Here is a 7,500-nt window from a genome sequence, read left to right on the forward strand (position 1 = left end):
TTCTTAACACCGGAGTCGACCCTGTAAAAACATCACTTCCAGGAATATCTGAAATGAAAACCAGGGAGTACCACATCATACATAGTTCAGTTTCACAATTCACTGCTATGTCAACCTCTGTCTGCTTCCATTAAGTCCTTTATAAGATCCTGACGTAATGGTTAGGTACACTCAACTTGGCTGGCTGACTGGCTGGCTGACTGGCTGGCTGGCTGACTGGCTGGCTGACTGGCTGTGGCTGGCCCTGACTGGCTGGCTGGCTGGCTGACTGAGCCCATTCTTACTGCTGGGCCTCAGCTGGGATCCTCATCATTACTCTGACCTATATTCCCAGTCCAGACATCCAGACAACTTACAACAGCAAGAGCTCATGAGAAACCATCTGTACTGGTACTGTCACTGTTGCTTTGCAGAGTCAGGCTGCACTTTGTCTGAGTAAAGGTGAATATTCACATGTCAAATAAGACAGCTTGTGTATCTAAACTGTCTTGAAATGGTGCGAACACTGAAACAAATGCAACTGACATTCTACAACACAAATGATTCTGATCAAAGCAAAGGAACAACCCTGAACTTTAAAAACTACTTTCTCTACATTCTCTCTCAGCAGAAAGCAGTTGTGAAATACTGTCCACAGACAGAGAGCACACAGAGGTGAAATGAACAAGCATTAGAGACTAATGCATATGTCAGACATAGAATTAGATTGACTTACTCTCTATAGGTCTGACGACGGGCGTCTCGCTGACCGGAGGCTGTGTCCTCTCACTCCTGGGCTCCACCAGAGCTGGGCAGGGGGCCACTGGGCACTGGGGGTGGCTGTTGTTCTCCACCACCTGACCGGAGGCTGTGTCCTCTCACTCCTGGGCTCCACCAGGCTGGGCAGGGGCCACTGGGCACTGGGGGTGGCTGTTGTTCTCCACCACCCCTGACAGGAGGTGGTGCTGTCATCTCTGGCTGTCGGAAGACAGGCATCTCGGGTCTCCTGGAAGTAAAGCCCTCCATGGTGGGTCGGTCCTCCTCTGAGGGGGTCAGGGATCCGGGTGGCTAGGGGGAGGCTGGGAGTCCCCCTCCTGGGTGCCCCGGGGGCTCGTGGGGCCGAGAGATCTCTGCCGTCTGTGCCGAGCTAGAGCTGGTGGAGCTCTCTGGGACGGCTCCGGCTCGAGAACCAAGGCTCTGGGCCTCAGGCCTCTTCAGGCCGAGCGGGCGATACCCGGGCTGGGCGAGCTGTCAATCTGCTTGGATGACACCTCAATAGAGATCTCGGTCCGGCGGGTGGAGGCTGTATCCAGGGCACGGCCTCCTACCACTCCCGGACAGCTCCATGCGTCTCAGGCTGGTTTGGGGGAGCAAGGGTTGGAGTCAGAAGGCGAGGTTCTGGAGGGGTTGTCAGAGTTGCGGGCTTCGTGGAAGCTTCGGCTGGCTGGAGGTGGAGGAGCGGAGGTTGGTCCTACGGGACAGAGGGAGGGTTGATGGAGATGTCAGACTCCTCCACCTCAAACGACCTCTTTAGTGCTGGAAAAGAGAAGACATGATGTTGTGGTCAGTCAACAGATCAACACAGACAAATTGTGTTGCCTTGTACATTAATTAAGTAATATAATGAATGGATTAATAAACGTCAATATATGCATCAGTATATATCACAATTTCATAATTTAGTTGAGTAGCCTACTGCTATAGCCTAACTAGGCTACCAAAATACAAGAGGGGAAAGCGTTTCCGGTTTGGAATAATCTCTTGGAGATTGTAGGCCTACAAGTTGATTTCTAAAGTGTTTGGGGAACACCATTCAAAAATCAAATTGAAAACTATGTCGCAAAAAACAAAAACCCTACGGAATCCCGATGTAACTAAACTATTAACAGGGAAAGTCCGTTCATTACCTGATTTAATACGCTTCACATATTTTTTCATCATTGCTATGTAGTTATTTCGCATCCCCTCAATGAACGTGAATGACTCACAACAAACCGATGCGCACTAACCGATCAAACACAACCAGAGCGCGCGCTACTGTGGTGTATTCATGACCTCTTACGACGGAAACCGTTTACAAGTTAAGAACCAAATGGAAGCAAACGGAACGAAACATGGCGGGACCTACCTGAATTTGTCCAATAGAAACTCTAGTTTTCGTTGCAAAACTTTTGGTGTAAACGGTTTCTGTTGTTAAATATTACAAATCATTTTACAACGAATCTGAGTAATGAATACACCCCTGCGCTCGCCCTGCCCATAAATTGTGATGAATTAGCATGTATTCTATAAAAAAAATACTCAAATTCTGTTCAATTCTGTCCATTGAATAAAAACGCGGTTCTATCAACGAATAATATAGATAAACAGCAACAGGTTGGCTAATGGTGTTACCTTTATATATACCATCTATGGGTGTTACCTTTATATATACCATCTATGGGTGTTACCTTTATCTATACCATCTATGGGTGTTACCTTTATATATACCATCTATGGGTGTTACCTTTATATATACCATCTATGGGTGTGACCTTTATATATACCATCTATGGGTGTTACCTTTATCTATACCATCTATGGGTGTGACCTTTATATATACCATCTATGGGTGTGACCTTTATATATACCATCTATGGGTGTTACCTTTATATATACCATCTATGGGTGTTACCTTTATATATACCATCTATGGGTGTTACCTTTATATATACCATCTATGGGTGTTACCTTTATATATACCATCTATGGGTGTGACCTTTATATATACCTCTATTTCTGTGACGTGGGTCATTTGTTGATCACGTGACCCACTTACATTTAAAGTAAAACCCAAGCTGATTATAATATATATTTAGTAATTTCTTTAGTAATCTCTTTAGTAATGAAGTTTCTACAATAGAAGGACCAATATTAGTCTAGCCCAGCTCACTTGAAATAGCATTCTACACACTCTTCAGTAACGTAACTTTTGGATTACCCAAAATCAGTAATGTAATCTGATTACATTACTTTTGGATTACTTTCAGATTACTTTCACCTTAAAATGCATTAGAAGAAGACAAACATGTACGTTACCAATTGAACAACATCTATTTCAGGATAAATCAATGTTAAAGTTTACATATCTGGCCATATATGGGTGTAAAATGTTACTTTATGGGTTGGTTCTGTAGGCTTCTTCTAACCCATCGCTTTCTACTACATATAATAATAATACGATTAAATGATATCCTTACATTAAAAACCAAAGTCTATCAGTTTAGATTAGCCACAATGTTTTACCTGAGCATAACCCCAACACTAAGGACATATTAGCCAGCTCTACTCTCTATGATTTTGTTGTAATGAAGGACTGATTGGGCTCATTGATTGGAGTTGAATAATAAATGCTGCGCTTGTGGAATGGCATGCTTTGATCAATAATAATAAGTGACATCCGTATCACCGTTGACTAAACAGCTGTTGTCATCCTTACCGCCAAGCGTTTATTCAAGTTGGATCATCTTTGGATGCCGACAACAGTCATATCATTGGAAGAGATATCTTGAACTGTAGCCTACAAAAGCCTATTCCTGCTCTTTTCCCACGATGCATCAAACACATTTGGTGTGTCATCATAGTGGTCTCTGACTTGTGGTCAGACTCGCTCAGATGGAACAAACTTAAATTTGCGCCTTTTTTCAATGCTGATTTGAATATCATTGTGAAGACAGAGAAGTGTCAAAGATTTTCTTTCTGAATTTCAAAGTAATCCTCAAAGTAATCCTCAAAGTAATCATCTAGTTTTTCAAAAGTATCTGTAATCTGATTACAATATTTTTGCTTGGTAACGTAACGGATTACAGTTACCGTTTTTTGTAACGTTAATGACTTACTCCCCAACCCTGCGTAACGTATGGGGTTCCATTGGTTCCGTGTCAGTTTGGAGGTTGCGACACCTGGCTAACCTCTGCTCTTCCAGACTAGGGCCCTGGAGCTCCCAGCGCCAGCATCTTCCCCCTCAGAAGGCCCGAGCCAGGGAGCAGCATGGGGTAATAGACCCCCTTATGGAGCACACTATTTTCACACACTTGGTTCTTTTCATCAGGTTTTTGTGTCGTATTGACTGAATAAAAGCCATGCTGGCTGCAGTTTAGGCAGAGCTACCTCAAGATTTAAAGATGTGTGAGTAGATACATGACAAATGCGGTGCTATTAATGGTGTTTGACACAGAACTCTGGGTGTAATAGCTGATCTTGGCAACAGTTCAGAAATAGTTTCAAAAATGAGGAGTAACGTTTTCAGGATGCATTATGGATATTTCTGTGATATAAAAATGGTGTGTCTGCTTAAACAAGGCTGAGTCTCACTGGCCTAATGCTCCTCTAAACTCCCTCGAACCTGCTGTACAGATACAGGAAATCTCAGCTGGTTGACGGTTATCGACAGATTGGCATTCCACGTCTGTCAGCACTCCGGGCCCTCTAGGTACTTTGGACCCATGGTCCCGGACAATGGCTGGCTTTATCCCAGCGCTCCCTGGCTAATAGTGGTCCGCCCTGGGCATGCCAGCGAGGTGAGGCCAGGTGACTGATGTCCAACTGTTACAAACAGGGATTAGGTTTCCTCCCTGAGACAGGAAGAGGGATCTGGCCCACTGTCAGCAGAACCGTGTTTAGATTTACATTTGACATTTTGGTCACTTATTAGCAGACGCTCTTATCCAGTGCATTAATTCAGCCAAGACAACCACATCACAATCACTGTAACTAAAACTCTCCTCAAGCTATCAGCAAAATCAATGCTAGTTAGTATCTGTTCATTGGGGTACAGCGTTAGAATATTTTTTTGCCATGGGGAACAAATATGAGCGCTTCATATTGGACAAGTCTCGGTAGTCCCTCAATGTTTCAATAGGTTTTCTACCGTTTGGTGATTAATGAACTCAACCCAAGATAGTGGCCTGATGATGAGTGTGATAGAGAGTGCTGTGTTGTTAAGGCTGTATCTCAATACTATAAAATGGCCTCAGTCTCTCCATCTGTTTTCCGCCATCTGCACTAACATTAAAGAACTGGTCTTTTGAAAGTGAGTTCCTGGAAAGAATCCCCCATACCAGTTTGGGAAGCCAATAAGATGTTCAATCACATAGTAGTATACCTGGAATCCGGAGGAGTGGGGATAACTAACCCGGTGCACCACATGAATAACAGCTTCCAGCCTATATTCATAAAGTGTCTTAGAGTAGAAATGCTGATCTAGAATAAGTTCAGCCTTTTACATTACAATTCATGTATGGGGGGTAACTGATCCTAGACCAGCACTCCTATTCTGAGACGCTTCATGAATACAAACCCAATGGTCTCAGCTGATCCATACAATTCTGACCAGCTTTGAGGAGAGACAGAGGCTGTCCTGATGTGCCTACAGTGTATTACAGTTCACTGACAGCCATGCTAGTGGTAAAGGGAGACCTAGTCAGTTGCACAACTGAACGCATTCAACTGAAATGTGTCTTCTGCATTTAATCCATCAGAGTGGTGCAGGGGGCTGCCTTAATCTACAGCCACGTCATCAGCTCAGTTGTTGGGGTTAACTGCCTTGCACAAGGGTAGAACAGCAGATTTCTCCACCTTGCTGACTCGGGGATTCAAACCAGTGAACTTTCGGTTACTGACCCACCACTCCTAACCCGCTAGGCTACCTGCCGCCCCGTGATAAGGGAGTCATGCATCTGGATAGAGATAAGGACTAAGCCATGTGGCCCATGCTACAAACAGACATATACCAGATCTGCTACCACAGCTGACTAACCACCTGATGCTACGGCTGATCCTGCATAACAGATCTAGACAAACACAGATCTAGACCAGTGATGTCACAAAGAACACTTTTGAGACAAAATGGCATGAACAAAATGGGCCATGAAATTGACTACCTGTAGATATGGCTGATATAATGCCTATAATGCCGAGACATATAAAACCGTTTAGATACAGTGATTCAACAGGAAATAAGGAAGAGCCTAAAACAACATGGCCTGATGAAGTCATTCTCACACAGCAGAAATAACAGGAATTACTTGAAGCAAGGATTAATAGTTACAGTAGTTAGTCCCATAGAGATCCTATTAAATTATTAGCATTCTAATTCCTAATTCTGTGGTTAGTCTTGTGTAGCATCTTTCAGTCCACTTAACAGCAAAAAGAGGAATCATCTCAGCTCAAAGAATATAGTAGCTTCCACAACACAAAAGTGCCATTTAAAGGGACACTTAACCACTTTTTAACCTCATATTCATTATCTCCAGCACCATACCTGTGACTACATTTGTTGTGACAGTCTTCACAGTGTTGAGGAACCAACCAACAGATATTGTGATTGCTGTAATGACCAGTCTGGGTGTAGTGATGTTAGGGGAGGACAAAGAGAAGGGAGCTGTGTGTGTGAGTGTGTGTCGGATCTGTGGTAAGAGAGGCACCAGCTGTCTGGAGGAGACAGACAGGAGACACAGGCACTCTCAGCTCTGTGTGTGTGTGTGTGTGTGTGTGTGTGTGTGTGTGTGTGTGTGTGTGTGTGTGTGTGTGTGTGTGTGTGTGTGTGTGTGTGTGTGTGTGTGTGTGTGTGTGTGTGTGTGTGTGTGTGTGTGTGTGTGTGTGTGTGTGTGTGTGTGTGTGTGTGTGTGTGTGTGTGTGTGTGTGTGCATGTGGCCCCTTCCCCCTGTGTAGTAAGGTAAACACTGAGGGGTTGGAGCCTGGCTCACTGAGGCTCTGACGCACATCTCAGACACTGGCCCCTAAATCACTAATGTGTTATACTCACACAATACTGCAGGAGGTGAGGAGAGAGAGAGAGACAGAGAGAGAGAGAGAGAGAGAGAGAGAGAGAGAGAGAGAGAGAGAGAGAGAGAGAGAGAGAGAGAGAGAGAGAGAGAGAGAGAGAGACAGAGAGAGAGAGAGAGAGAGAGAGAGAGAGAGAGAGAGAGAGAGAGAGAGAGAGAGAGAGAGAGAGAGAGAGACAGAGAGAGGAGACAGAGAGAGAGAGAGAGAGAGAGAGAGAGAGAGAGAGAGACAGAGAGAGACAGAGAGAGAGAGAGAGAGAGAGAGAGAGAGAGAGAGAGAGACAGAGAGAGAGACAGAGAGAGAGAGACAGAGAGAGAGAGACAGAGAGAGAGAGACAGAGAGAGAGAGACAGAGAGAGAGAGAGAGAGGGGGGGGTCTGTGTATAGTATGTGTTTATGTGTTTGCATGCCAGTGTGTGTATGGTGCCTCCATGTCAGCTTGTCTGTATGTTTCCCAGCACAAGGACAAAGGCGTGTGAAGCCTCAAAGAGTCTTTATCAGGAGCTGTACAGTATCAATGAGATAACAGTGATCACAAGCCTCCTAGCAACAGCTAGATAATCATAATGAGGACCAAATGTCAACTCTGTTCTTAATTTTATTCACCTCCTTATCTTCCTCTACCTCTCTCTACCTCTACCTCCACCTCTCTCTCTCTCCCACCTCCCCATTTCCCCCTCTTTCAATTTCAATTTTA

Source organism: Oncorhynchus keta, unplaced genomic scaffold (genome assembly GCF_023373465.1).
Source record: "Oncorhynchus keta strain PuntledgeMale-10-30-2019 unplaced genomic scaffold, Oket_V2 Un_scaffold_9739_pilon_pilon, whole genome shotgun sequence".
Classification (NCBI taxonomy): Eukaryota; Metazoa; Chordata; class Actinopteri; order Salmoniformes; family Salmonidae; genus Oncorhynchus; species Oncorhynchus keta.